Genomic DNA, 14,330 nt, shown 5'->3' on the forward strand with positions numbered 1-14,330 from the left:
CTGAGACCCACAGAGACACAGCCCAGTCTGTGACCTACAGTTAACAAGGCCTCTTGCTATTGTGATTCTGATTTACATACAAGTTCAAGAACCACACTGGTCTAATCAAATGGCATGGGCTTTAACCATATTTGTGAACAATAGTGCTGAGTTTCCTTAGGTAAGTCAAACAGTCTCATTGTTTCCAACTTTGTATCAGTGAAAATACACAAAGGAAACAAAGAAGCCTGTCAAGAGTATAACCAGCTATTCTCAAGGTGCCTACTGCCCAGCAAGCACTCAGTAAACATAGGGTGGACGAGTGACTGAGTCACTGCATTAATGAAGAAAACAAACAGTGCCGCTAAGCCATTTCTCCTCCCCAGCCTGCTAAGCCTGAAGCTAATGAACCTAGTGGACCATTGGCTATCATCCCCTGTAATTAAAGACCCTCATTAGCAGCAATAGGGATGCTGCACATGCCTTCAAGTTGGAGGAACAAACACAGTAAGCAACATGGGGCCTATAGAGACATCTGCTCTCACGCCCCCTGTGAACCAGAGTGTCTGCGCTTGGTAACTCTGTCCTTCTAGCCAGATCTGAGTCTGGCTTGTAAGTATGCAATATGCACCAGATTTGAAAGACTCGGTTTAAAAAAGAAAAAGAGTGTGAATAAAGTGTTATATTAGTGTTTTTTTTAATATTGAATACAAATTGGAGTGATAATATTTGGGATATGCAATAAAATAGTAAAATTATTTTTGCTCCTTTAAAAGTTTATATCTAAGTACTAGAAAGTAGGCAATTGGGCCTGTGACTTGGCTGTATGTCTAGAGGGCACACTGCGCTGTACGCTGAGAGTGTGCTGTGCACACTGCTCTGGACGCTGAGAGTGTCCTGTGCTTTAGTGTCGAGAGGCTGCAGATTTGCCTGTTCTGGTTTGCTGATTTCTACTGAGTGTAAAAACCAATTTACTTAAGCACCGTTGGACTTCAGGTTTCTATCCTTAAACAGAAACAGATTTTTTTTTTAAATGCACACATTCCAGGGCTGGAGATATTTCAATCAATAAATTAATTAATGCACATACAACCTACAGCTTCAGAGTTGAGTATGGCAGATGAACCTCCACACACACACAGACAACACCTCAGAGAGGCAGAGTTGTTCTCAGGGGTCACTCCGGAGCCCCTCAGATGACTTAAGGGCATCTGTGGTGATAAGGAGTCTTTTCTTGTCCACATTCCAGCCTTGTCTTCAACACAGCTGTGCTCCTTCTTCATTTTCTGTGTTGCCCCCCTGCCCCCCAAACAGGAATCCTGCTAGGCCAGGTAATCCAGAATACTATAGTGTCTGGACATTCACTCTCTGGTGGAGTCTCTGGGCCTTGATCACCCCAGGGAATACTGACTACCCTAGCCCGGCTTGCGCTAGAGTCCTGGGTTGGTTTAACCAGGAAGCCCTCTCACCCCTGGTCTTTTTCCTATGTGATGAATCCAACTCTGCTCCTCAGACAGGAAGTTCTTCAGTGTGTGTGTAACCGAGCCACAGGTCTCCTCCCTACTGCAAACCATACCGAGTCCCTGTCTCCCTTCCCTCACTTTGAACGAAGCCGACCTCGGACTTCCTATAGATGCCCTGATGTGTGTGCTTGGACAGAGAAGATCAGGGAGAGATGAGCATTCTGTTTGGTTAAGGTCTGAGTTCGCCTCCCCTTCATCCACAAAGCATGGGTGCTCATCAGGATACACTATATGGAGGCAGCTCCCTGTCTGTCAGGACCCCATGCTTCTCTGGTCAGACAAGTGTTTAGTGTTACTCTCTACCGTGATGGACCCACCTGCCTTCTCCATGTCTCCCCCTCCCCCTGCACCCCCACCCCCTTTATCCTCAGATCTATTCACCTTAGTCCACTCCCTCTGTCCTCACAATGCCATGTTTCCCTCATCTGCCAGGTACAACACCCCTGCACTTGGGACAGATGAGTATTGCTTCCCAGCACAAAGAGCCTGCTCACTCTGCTAACCAGCCTCCCAGAAGGACATTGTGCCCGGGGAGCCAACCTCATCTCCCTCCTCCTTGCTACCGTGCACCAGCAACCAGATCATTGTTCCAGGGCAACTTTTTCCAGCATGCTACCTTCCTGACTTTTGAATGAATCTTATCTTTGGCTTCCCAAGGAAGCCTCCCTGACCAACTCAGCTCTCTGCTCAAAAAGGCTATTGCTTTCTTACCTTGCTTCTTCCTCTGAAATGTGTCAGTTAAAATGCTAATGATAGCAAGACTAGTGAGTTTTTTAAATAGCTCACCTCTTTTGCAGGAGCCATCATTTATTTGTTGTATTTATGTGAGCGTGCATGCAGCGTTGCGTTTCAGAGTGAGTGAGCAGAACACAGACTTCTCTGCGTGTGAGCAGCTCAAGAGGCTAAATAACCTCAAGTGTTTGCTTCCAGATTTGCAGAGTGAAGCCAAGGAGACAGGGCTTGCTTTAGAATGACTGCACCGTGACGGATCCTTGCACTTAGTAGGTACACCTCTAGTAGACAACAAAATTGAGGTTCAAAGAAGCCAAGACATTCTTCAAAGTTATAAAGCGGCAGGGCTGGGAGGCAGGACCAGTCATCTTGTCTACAGATCTTGTGTTCATGATCAGATTTGCAAAGTGTAGGCATTTATTACTGTGGGTACGTGTGTAAGACATATGTATGTGTTCATGCAGATGTGTGCTCCTGGGCGTGAGATGAAGGTCAGAGTTCACGATGGCAGCCTTCCTCATGTGCTCTCCACCTTGTTTCTTTTTAGTTAGGGTCTCCCACTGAACCTAGAGTTCACTGATTGGCTACATATGCTGGCCAATCAGCATCAGGGATCTTCTTGCCCTGTCTCCTTCCTGCTCAACGCTGGTGGTGTAGCCTTGCATTGTGCCAATACCAAGATTTTCTGGACAGGTGCTTGGGATTTGAACATGGATCTTCTTGCTTACATTATAAGCACTTTTCCAATTGAGTCATCTCAGTCAAAGGGAAGAACATGCCACAATCCCATAGCACGGTAGGAGGTCTATCAGGGCCAAATGTTCAATATGCTTAGCCAGACTCCTGCAAACCTTAGACCTGAGGATTTAGATGGAGTGGAAGAGGCTGACAGCTGAAAAGGAAAGTCTCTAGGTGTTTAGCGACAGCCTGAGGGCTGTTTCTGAGTTCTCATAGCTTACCTGCTACCTTGGTACAGTTTATGAAGATTCTGACTCAGAAGTGGGTCAGGCCTGAGACTCCGTGTTTCTCATAGCTCCTGGCTGACACTGATGGTATTTCCCCTCCCCCCTGACTCTACTGTGTATAATAGTAAGCGCTTAGTTCTCTTTCTGAGCCAAAAGACTCAAAGAAGAAGAATGCAATACTTAGCTTTGGCGTCAGACCTTAGCACAAGGATCCCAGATTCCTAACCAATGAGCTCTTTGTGAGCATGAGAAGAGTCATCCTCTGTCTCTGGGTCTCAGTTTACCCATCCGTCCACTAAAAGAATTGTCCAGGACATCCACCGGTGCAGCTGTTCTACAACTCAGGGCACAGGCCTGAATTGCATCCTGCAGGGAGGGAGATGGGTATAGCAAGTAAGGTCACCACAGGAAGTCTGGGGTCCTCAGACTTCTTAGTGCCCTGGCAGCGTGACTGGTACACTCCAGACAGTTTGCTGCTATACTCTTGATCCACGGTGGTCCCATCTGCCCCTTCCGTACCACTGCAGTCATCCTCTTTCTCCAACTGCACGATGCTTTCTCTATCCATGAAGACCTCTCCCAACCCTGACCATTTCACTAGTCTCTCCCTCGTTCATGGTCCTGTGGATGGGAACTGGTTAGGTTTATGACACGCTTCTGTTGTTTGGCAAAGCACTGCTGAGCGACCACACTGAGCTGACTTGACACTACCTGTCAAGACAGTGAATCTGGCTTAGTGAGACCGAGAGAGTCTTCGCCTTACCCAATATGAACTAATATTGCTTTTACAGAGGAGTTGGGCAATTCACCCTGAAGAATGCCATCTATACACAGGGGCCTGTGTGTGAGAGAAATCTCAATCTCTATTGAGAGATTTCAGATCTAGGATTGGTGGTTCAGGCTTGTAATCCCAGCTGCTAAGGAGGCTCAAGCAGAAAGGTGATAAGTACAAGGCCAGCCTGGACTTCAGAGTGAGTTCAAAGCTACCCAGGGTGACTTTGTTGAGACCATGACTCAAAAAAGTAAAAACCATTCTGGGGATGAAGCTCTGTGTTTGAACATCTGGCCAGCTGTGTGAGGCCCTAGTTCTACAATCAGAGAAGGGAGGGGAGGGGAGGGGAGGGGAGGGGAGGGGAGGGGAGGGGAGGGGAGGGGAGGGGAGGGGAGGGGAGGGGAGGGGAGGGGAGGGGAGGGGAGAGACAGACCATTGATTTAGGATAGGGACATTGTAACTATTGGAATATTGATGTAGATTGAGGGCTTTGGACATCTTAGCTCAGGTCAGTGTGAGAAACAAAGTGAAATCTCATGTATTTAAGCAGAGCCCCTTGCCTCACACTCTCCTTGGAGGGAATGGCAACTTGCTTTCTGACACACAAAGCTATCTGGAGGATGAGGAAGATGATTGTATAACAAATCCCCATTAAAAGAGACGAGCTGGCAGATGGCTTTCTGTAGCAACCAGTAGAAGTCGCCACCCCACGCTCCTTACACAGAACAACCTTCAAAATCAGCAAAGGGGATGTGCTTCAGAAAGAGAGCTCAATGGTAGTGCTTGCTCTGTCCCATGCTGTTGACTGTCTATAGGAGGAAGAAATGATGCAGGCTTCTACAATGCCCTGGATGAAAACCACACATCCTTCCGAACTCTATGAAAAAACAAAATTATTACTCCTTCCTTCCTTCCTTCCTTCCTTCCTTCCTTCCTTCCTTCCTTCCTTCCTTCCTCCCTCCCTCCCTCCCTTCCTCCCTCACTTCCTTCCTTCCTCCCTCCCTCCCTCCCTCCCTTCCTCCCTCCCTTCCTTCCCTAGAACTAGACTCTTAAGATCCTGTGGTAGTTACCCCAAACGCTGCACTCTTGAGCTGTGACATCTGGTTCCCAGCTCTGGGATTTGCTGAGAGACAAGAATTTTGACATTCTGAGCCTCTGCCCTGCATTCGTGTAGGAGACTGGCATCTGTACTTAGTAGATTATTCTACAATTTCCACTAAAACAAGGAATGTAGTTTCCCCTCTTTTCTTCCTAGGACGCTGTTTTCTTCAAAAGCATCCTTTTGTCTCTCCCAGAAACTCTTTCAGATATGGCAGGCTCCCTGGCTCTATCTTGCTTAAGCACCATACAAACACCACTAAACATATACAAGCAGGGACATAACTACCACATAACACAGCTAGGATTCTTAGGCAGCTCCCAGATGGTAATAGGAAATGTCTGGAGTCTGTCTGCAGCACGTCATTCTCTGCCCACTTAGTGTAGGGCATGAGATGCCAATCCAGTGCCCATGTCTGAGTGGCAGATAGGATGGAGAAAGTCAATTCAGGAGACAGGAAGGCCAGGGCTGGGTGATGGTGCCAGTCTGGGAAGAGAGAGAATGGAATCCAGGAGAAAGGGAAATGTTATGTATTTGAGTAAGTCCAGAAATGTCCCACCTGAGCCCTGGCTTGGCTTCAAGATGGTGGCAGGACTCGGAAGCAGCTAAAGTGTAGGGGAGGGGTGACTTATGAACCTGCACTGGTCTCACGGTCCTGGCCAAATGACCTCCTTCTGCAAATCACTTTATTTTTCTCACACATAAAGCAGGGATGTTAGTGTCAGCTGGAAATGATAGCTGCTGTAGGAGTGGAGATCTACGTGGGAAAACCCAGCATGCTGCCTCCAGGAGACAATCAGGTAATGAGAAAGATGCAAGAGCATCACCCGCCTGGTCATCAGGGCCAGGGAGCCAACTGAACAAAGACTCGGGATAAGCACAAAGGATGTTCTAGCTGCTGGGCCCAGGTAAGTGCTTGAGCTGGTATGTAGATGACAGTCTGAAAGTTTTCCAGCTGGTACCCTAAAGACCCTGACAAGAGCTGGGCAGAGACCAGCAGGTTGGAAAGAATGAGGGAGGCAGAAGGAACCTCGGAGACAGGCGTAACTTCATTCTGGAAAGAGCTTAGGGACCTGTCAAATGTTTGTGGGGACCTACGGGGTCATTAGGAAGACCTGAAGAGATAGCCAAAAAACAAACCAAAACAAAAATAATAACCAAACCAAAACAAAAGAAGACAAAAACAAAAAAAAATCCCTTGTCTTCTAAGATTGGTGAAAGATTGTCAAAACACTCACACCTGCCAGTTGGAGCCTGCCAATCTGTGACTCTGTAACAGTAAGAATAACTGGTACTCAGTACACAGAGTACCACCATACGGAGTAGCAGATTTCACTGCAGATCAATCACAGCCAATAGAGTAGTCATTAAGCAAATAAGTAAGCACAAGTGAAGCAGGCATGTTTTAGACAGATATCACCAATAGATCTAATCGTCCCCACAGGAAACTGAAGGTGGCTAAAAAGCACTCTAAAGCCCTCCAATCACATGATAAAAAATTAAATCACCGGACAGTGGTGGCGCATGCCTTTAATCCCAGCACTTGGGAGGCAGAGGTAGGTGGATTTCTGAGTTCGAGGCCAGCCTGGTCTACAGAGTGAGTTCCTGTCTTGAAAACAAACAAACAAACAAACAAACAAACAAAAGAAAAGAAAACAAAAAAAAACCAAAAACAAATTAAATCATCAATAAAGCTCGTCCCTGTAGAAATAGCAGCTCTGGGGCTGGGGAGATGGCTCAGTGCTTAAAGTGCAATATAAGCATAAGGCCCTGAGTTCAGATCACCAGCACCCAGGTGAAAGGTCATGAAGCTGACAGGCATAGGCTGAGTGAGGACTTCTACTCTCAGGAGGCACACATGGGTCAGTCATTTTAAAAGGATTTTGTCAGCCCCACGTTAGTCACCTGACTTCCTAAAAAAAGGGTAAACAAACAAAAAGAAAAACTGAGGGAGGGGAGGCCAAGCCTGCTAGTGCATGGTGGTCCTTGGTGGTACATGGTGGTATGTGGTGGTACATGGTGGTATGTGGTGGTGCATGGTGGTGCATGATGATGCATGGTGGTGCATGGTGATGCATGGTGGAGCATGGTGGAGCATGGTACATGGTGGTACATGGTGGTGCATGGTGGTACATGATGGTGCATGGTGGTGCATGGTGGAGCATGGTGGTGCATGGTAGAGCATGGTGGAGCATGGTGGAGCATGGTGGAGCATGGTACATGGTGGTACATGGTGGTGCATGGTGGTACATGATGGTGCATGGTGGTGCATGGTGGAGCATGGTGGTGCATGGTAGAGCATGGTGGAGCATGGTGGAGCATGGTGGAGCATGGTGGAGCATGGTGGTGCATGGTGCATGGTGGTCCTTGGTGGTACATGGTGGTACCTGATGGTGCATGGTGGTGCATGGTGGTGCATGGTGGTACCTGATGGTGCATGGTGGTGCATGGTGGTGCATGGTGGTGCATGGTTGTGCATGGTGGTTCACGCCTATAGTTAGTGTACAGAAAAACCAGAGCAGGTAGATTGCTGGCCAGCCAGACCTGCCAAATTAGCAAGTTTCCAGTTCAGTGATTCAGTGAGATTGATTTAAAAAATAAGGTAAAGGATGATTGAGATATATGCTCTGACACACACACACATATACACACACACACTCACACACATATGCACACTTTTAAAAAAGGAATAATTCTGAAAGGAAAGTTATAATGGGTGTTTCACAGTATTTAAGAGCCTTGATAAAAAATTTCATTTTGAATTTTAGGCAGAAAAGGAATTACTCCAATAAAATAGCTTTAATAAAATAAAATTGAAAAGAAAACCCCTGGAATCAGCTCAATGGCAATAGAGAAAATTGGCTGAAGTCTTTAATTGGCAGACAGTGTTCCCAGAAACATCCGGCCCCAGTACTGGGGATTGAACCCAGTCACGTACACGATGCAGTGCACCCTGCAACTGAGCTGCATCCCTACTGCAGAAGTGACTTTCTTTAGCAAAATCCCTTAGTGCCATTAAACTCCAGGGAAACCGTTCCTGTTATACACAGACTAACAATGTCATTGGAGAACAACTCCAGCCAGCCATAGTGGTGGCCGGTACTTTCAGTGATCCTAGGAGACTCTGGGACCTCACCCAGGAGGGTGTGGGGCTGGGCTACTGACCAGCTGAGGATTCCTGCTTCAGGATGTGGTACTGCACTTCCTAACATTTTTACCCACAGAGATAAAACTTGATGCATGGTTTGGTCAAATGAAGGTGAAGGGAGTTGGGAGGAGAAAATGGAGAAAGAAAAATGGCAAGGAGAGAGAAATGGGGAGGGAGGATAGGCTTGATCGGATCCCAGCAGGGGACAGGTGAAGCATCCCCCACCTCTCCTCTTCCTCCTGCATCATCTCGCCTCCACCAGACATCATATATCCTAAGCAAGGGCTCTACAGCCGAGCTATATCCCTAGTCCTGTGGATGCATTAAAGCCCATCGACTTCCTTAGATTCCATCCACCCTCCATGCCCGGCATTCAGCACTGGTTTGACCTCACATTTAATATTCAGGATACTGTGCCCCAGGAAGAACATCTTCATCTTGCTTTGGGAGTCAAAGAGGTCAGGTTCACAGGCTGGCCCTCACCTGCTCTCTACCACCAGGATGTTCCTGGTCCTGGCAGCCCTGGGATTGCAGAGACACTCCAGGGCAGAGATGACTCTAGGGACTATAGGCCTGGGCCTGAGCAGGCCTCTCTTTCCACTCCAGGAAGGAAGGTCTGTGCCCAGTACAAATGAGTTGCTTTATCCTGAGATTTGCAGGGCTTTCTTTGTTTTCTAATCCCAAATTGCTCACTTGGTACTGATTGTTCTTGGATGAACCGAAGCTGTGAGGTTTCCAGGGAAGCCATGTTAACCTTCACATGACTTTCCTCAGACCCCTGATGCCCCTTAATGTCTCTTGATTGTGACCTATGTTATTGGGGACATTTTTATGAAGAAGGAACTTTGTGGCATTCTCAAGGTTGGGGACATTTTTATGAAGAAGGAACTTTGTGGCATTCTCAAGGGCCTCAGAGCAGGCTCTGAAGCCCCCCCCCCAAACACCCCTGGGAGAGCGGAGCATGGCTGTTCCAATCCTTGGTAAACCCTCAATAAACTACTCATATGGTTCTTAACAAGCTTTTCTATGCACATGTTATAAACAGGTAATTAGAATCAATAGCCTTAATAGTAACAATAATTTCTTTTAAAGCAAAATTTTCATTTTCTTTCTCCCGCCAGGTAGCGCAAAACAAATGTTAAGGTTTCACTGAAACAAAAATCTTATCTTCAAAAGCCAAGTAGCATACAGGAGTTCTCAGCAAGAGTCACAGTGATGGGGAAGAAAACTATGACTGAAGCCCTTCAGGTTTGGGAGTCCCCAGCTCTGCCTGTGTGTGAATTCCTTCCCTTTGCACTTTGGGAGCCTCTGATGAGAGCTCAAGTTGGTGGAAGGTAAAGACATTACTGGGTGAAAAAAAGAGGAGACTTCAAGAAAGACGGGTGACTGTAACATCATCTGCTGAGGGTCAGGGTCCTGGCAAGTACCTCACAAGATGCACACCATTGCCCCTACTATATAGTCAAAACCTGGGGCACAAGCTGAGGAAAGCATGCTCCGGTCTAAAGTCCCATAGCCAGGGCATGGGTAAGGCAGAGCACAGCCCACACCCCAGGGCCGCCTTCTTCCCTCTCTACATTCCCTCTCCTTCCCTTAAAAAAAAAATCACACAATTAAAGTGTGATTCACAAACTAAACAGTGACCCACTGAAGTCTGCAACCCACAATTCCTAGTGGATTTACTGCCTTGTGCAGCCATCACCTTGGCCTAATTTTAGGCTGAATTTGTCACCTCAGCTCTTCACCTCATGGAGGGTATAATTAACCTGCACTCTTACCCCAGGACTTTACTGTTCTGTTTTCTGTTTCTAGAGATTTGTCTTTTAGCTGTTATGATATAAACAGAGCCTTGTATGTCTGGCTTCTTTCGGTTAGCGCCGTGCTCTTGGTTCATCTGTGTAACACATAATAATGTGTGACTTTTTAAAAAATTGCTAATAGGATCCTATTGTGCAGATATATAAAATGATAGTCATCAAGTTACCCACTGATGGACCTGTGGGTTCTGCTCTGTTTTTGGTCACCAGGTATAACAAGTCTTTGTGAGGAAATGGACTCAATATATTATTTTCCTTGGCTATGTACTGAGGGGTGGAATCCCTGGATCATGTGGTAACTGTGTTCAGTTTTTTCAAGATTTTTGAGGCGTTGTATTTCAAAACATCACCACTGGTGATGAGTAAGCATTTTAGGTTTTTCATAGCCTTAACTTTTTTTTTTAACCGAGGTCATCCCAGGGTTGGTAATTATGGGAATGTCACTGTCATTTTGAGTCACACCCCCCTAATGACAGTTTTAACCGAGGTCATCCCAGGGTTGGGAATTACGGGAATGTCACTGTCATTTTGAGTCACACCCCACTAATGACAGGTAGTGTTAAGATTCTTTTCACGCATTCCCAGCTCTTATACACCATCTGTGGAAATCTGTCTACTGATTTTAACAAGTGCTTTTCGTTTGTCTGTCTACCTGCCTGTATGTCTGTCTGTCTGACTCACCAGGAAACGAAAAGATGTGCTAATTTTGTTGATCTTTTCAAAGAACTGATGCATAGCCCCGTTGATTTCATTTTCCTCTATTCTACTTTATTGGTTTCCTGTCTAAACTTTACGAATCCCCACCCCCAGCTCCGAAGCTGCTTGCCTTGAGTTTAGTTTGCTCTGCCTTTCTAGTTTCTTAAGATAAAAACTTGCTTATTGATATCTTGGGTGCTCCACTTGGAACTGAGGCCATTCCTATGAGGGAAATGGAGGTGTTCCTGATTTAGCAGGTCCAGGCAGGATTTTCTCACCTTTACCTCCAGCACTGGGGCACTGAGACACAAGCAGGTGGCATGAATGCCATAAATACCCAGGCTTTCCCCAACCTGCTCCCAGCCTGATGAATTCCAATGTCTGTTTCTGGAGTTGTGTTCAGCTTTCCAGTGGGCTATCTTCCCTCCAGGAGAAATCAAGTCTTGCTTGGGGCCTATCTATTCCTCAGTCTCCCTCTCATAGAGTCTGTGCCTTTGGGGTCAGGGGTCAGAGTTCATTTAAAAGATACTTGAGCCTCAACATACCGTGCCTCTGAAAGTCTGCACTTATAGCAGAGAAATCCAACCGTACTCCCAATGTAGCCCGAGCTACAAGGAAGGCAGAACACCCAACCCTAACAGCACTGCTCTGGAAGAGACTCCTGCAGTGGCCTCTGGGGATCACAGGACACTCTGTGTCACCTTCTGTGGCTTTGCACTAAGCAGAGGATTTTCCAGATGCATGCTGATGTGAATGGTCCAGACTACAAATCCAGTCTTCTCCTGAAGAGAATTGGCCTACTTTATCCTCTCCTCAGGGATACAAGGAATGGTAGGGAGGTAGGGGCAGGACCCGAAGCCCTGGCTTCAGCTCTGTACTTCCTCTTACTGAAGCTCCTCTTTGAAGGGTGTGCCCTCCCCACTTGTAAAAGAGAGCAATAAGAACCTTATCATCACAGAATTACGTAGATATGAGCACGTTCCATGAAAGCCATTACCAGGCCTAAAAAATGACCAACCAGAAAATAAAGGCTCTCAGTAATGAATGAGCACTTCCTTGTCCTGGAGCAGCCCCAAGACACAGAGGCCAGAGAAGGTGCTCTTTCCCCTGAGACTCCCAACCCCCATCTCTTCTCTTCTCTACTCAGGAAACAAGATGTTCACAGAGCATCAGGAGGCAACTCCTCCTCCCAGTGAGCAGGCTGCCTCCTGTGAGGGCCACAAAGGGATGAGAGGCAGGGATGAGAGGCAGGGATGGGAGGCAGGAAGGATGGAGCGAAGGCAGAGAAGAAGATACAGCTCTACACCAACCATGGGAAGTGAAAGACCATTTCCGGGCCACACCTGCACCTGCTTGTGCCATAGCAAAGCAAGCCCGTGCTGCCTGAGCAGAGGCTGTGAGGGGAGCCAAGAGGGACATCCCTGCCGGTTTTTGCAGCCCTATTTGATATCTTCACTCTGAGTCACCCTGGTGCGCTCTAGCAAAGCTGTACACCCACAAGACACACCCAGCATTTGCTATCTAGAAAAGGTTCCTGATACTTCTAAAGTTTGTTGTGTGAAGACATCAGGATCTGCTTTAAATTTTCAAACTAGATTTCTGTAAATTCTCACTTCAGGCTTTAGTTTCTAAGGAAAACAAAGCTATTAATTTTAGCACACGCTACTGGTACATACTGCTATGGTGTGTAAACGAAAGAAACCCTGGACCCTAGGCTGTATAAATAAGACAGTCTATGATATAACTTTGCCTTGTAGGGTGGCTTAATATTGATCATCAACTTGATAGGGTCTGGAATCACTAGGGAGACAGTCTTTGGGATCTCTTTGGGTGGATTAATTGTGGTAGAAAGACGCCTCCTTAGCACTATATGGTGCTGTTCTGTGGGCTGGGGCTCTGGACTGAATGAATTGAGGAAATCAAGGTGAACACCAGCATTCATCTCTGTTTCTCAATAGCTGATTCAATAAGATCTATGCCCAGTTGCCTCAGGCTCCTGCCGCTATGATGGATATACCCTTGTGCTGGCTAGTCTTAGGCCAACTTGACACACAAAATAGAGGTATCTGAAAGGGGGAAATATTAATTGAGAAAATGCCTCCTTAAGATCCAACCATAGGGCATTTTTTAAAAATTAGTGATCAGTGGGGGAGGGCCCAGCCCAACCTGGGCTGTACTCCTAGGTTCTATGAGAAAGCAGGCTGAGTAAGCCATGAAGAGCAAGCCAGTAAGCAGCACCCTTCCCCTTGGCTTCCACATGAGCTCCTGCCTCCAGGTTCCTGCTCTGTTTGAGTTCCTGTCCTGGCTTCCTTTGCAGATCAACAGAAAGCAATGTGGACGTGTAAGCCGAATAAACCCTTTCCTCCCCAGCTTGCTTTTTGGTCATGGTGTTCAGCTGCAGCAATAGAAACTCTGTAACAACCCTCAAACGTGAGTCAAAGTCAACCCCTCCTTCTTTATAGCCCCTTGACAGATACTTTGTTGCAGCAAGGAGAAAAGTAACCAAACTACTTAGCCTTTATGATGGAAACTAGGGGCGTGGCTGTGAGCGCAGAGAAGCCATAACCACTGAGGTTCTGGAGCAGATCAGAACTAGACCTCTTTCAGAAAAGCACCTGGAAACCTCGCTGGCTGGGCGCCTTCTTGCAAAGTGGCACAGCCCCTGCCTCAGCACTGCAGCACCCTGGGTCAACCAGTTCTCATCCCAACCTTCTTTTTTTTTTTAATTTAATAAATACTTTGTTATTACTAAAAATTATTTATACTAATTTATCCTCTTGACAATTTTATATATGTATATAACATGACTGACATCACTCACCTTTCCAATCTCCCCTGACAATCACGTTTGTCTGTTCTCTCCCCTGTACATCTCTTTCTTATATTTATATCTATTCACTTTCTTTCTTTTAATTAGATATTTTCATTATATACATTTCAAATGCTATCCCGAAAGTTCCCTATACCCTTCCTCTGCCCTGCTCCCCTACCCACCCACTCCAGCTTCTTGGCCCTGGCATTCCCCTGTACTGGGGCATATAAAGTTTGCAAGACCAAGGGGCCTCTCTTCCCAGTGATGGCCAACTAGGCCATCTTCTGCTACATATGCAGCTAGAGACATGAGCTCTGGAAGTACTGGTTAGTTCATAATGTTGTTCCACCTATAGGGTTGCAGACCCCTTCAGCTCCTTGGGTTCTTTCTCTAGCTTCTCCATTGGGGGCCCTGTGTTCCATCTTATAGATGACTATGAGCATCCACTTCTATATTTGCCAGGCACTGGCATAGCCTCATATGAGACAGCTATAACAGGGTCCCTTCAGCAAAATCTTTCTGGCATATGCAATAGTGTCTGGGTTTGGTGGCTGATTATGGGATGGATCCCCAGGTGGGGTAGTCCTTTCGTCTTAGCTCCAAACTTTGTCTCTGTAACTCCTTTCATGGGTATTTTGTTCCTTATTCTAAGGAGGAATGAAGTATCCACCCATTGGTCTTCCCTCTTCTTGATTTTCTTGTGTTTTGCAAATTGTATCTTGGGTCATCCCAACCTTCTACTCAGGTCCTCTCTTATGGCTCCTTCCTTCCCCGCCACTCTTCATAC

The 14,330-nt window shown here is 46.6% G+C and overlaps 1 protein-coding gene across 2 annotated transcripts in view; it reads right to left on the reverse strand.

Moving 5' to 3' along the window:
• Positions 1–14,330, reverse strand: part of Zdhhc14 (zDHHC palmitoyltransferase 14) — a 262,492-nt gene that overhangs the window by 92,749 nt on the left and 155,413 nt on the right. The gene's annotated exons all lie outside the window — the stretch shown is intronic.

Source organism: Mus caroli, unplaced genomic scaffold (genome assembly GCF_978045245.1).
Source record: "Mus caroli unplaced genomic scaffold, Mus_caroli_1 scaffold_18, whole genome shotgun sequence".
NCBI lineage: Eukaryota > Metazoa > Chordata > Mammalia > Rodentia > Muridae > Mus > Mus caroli.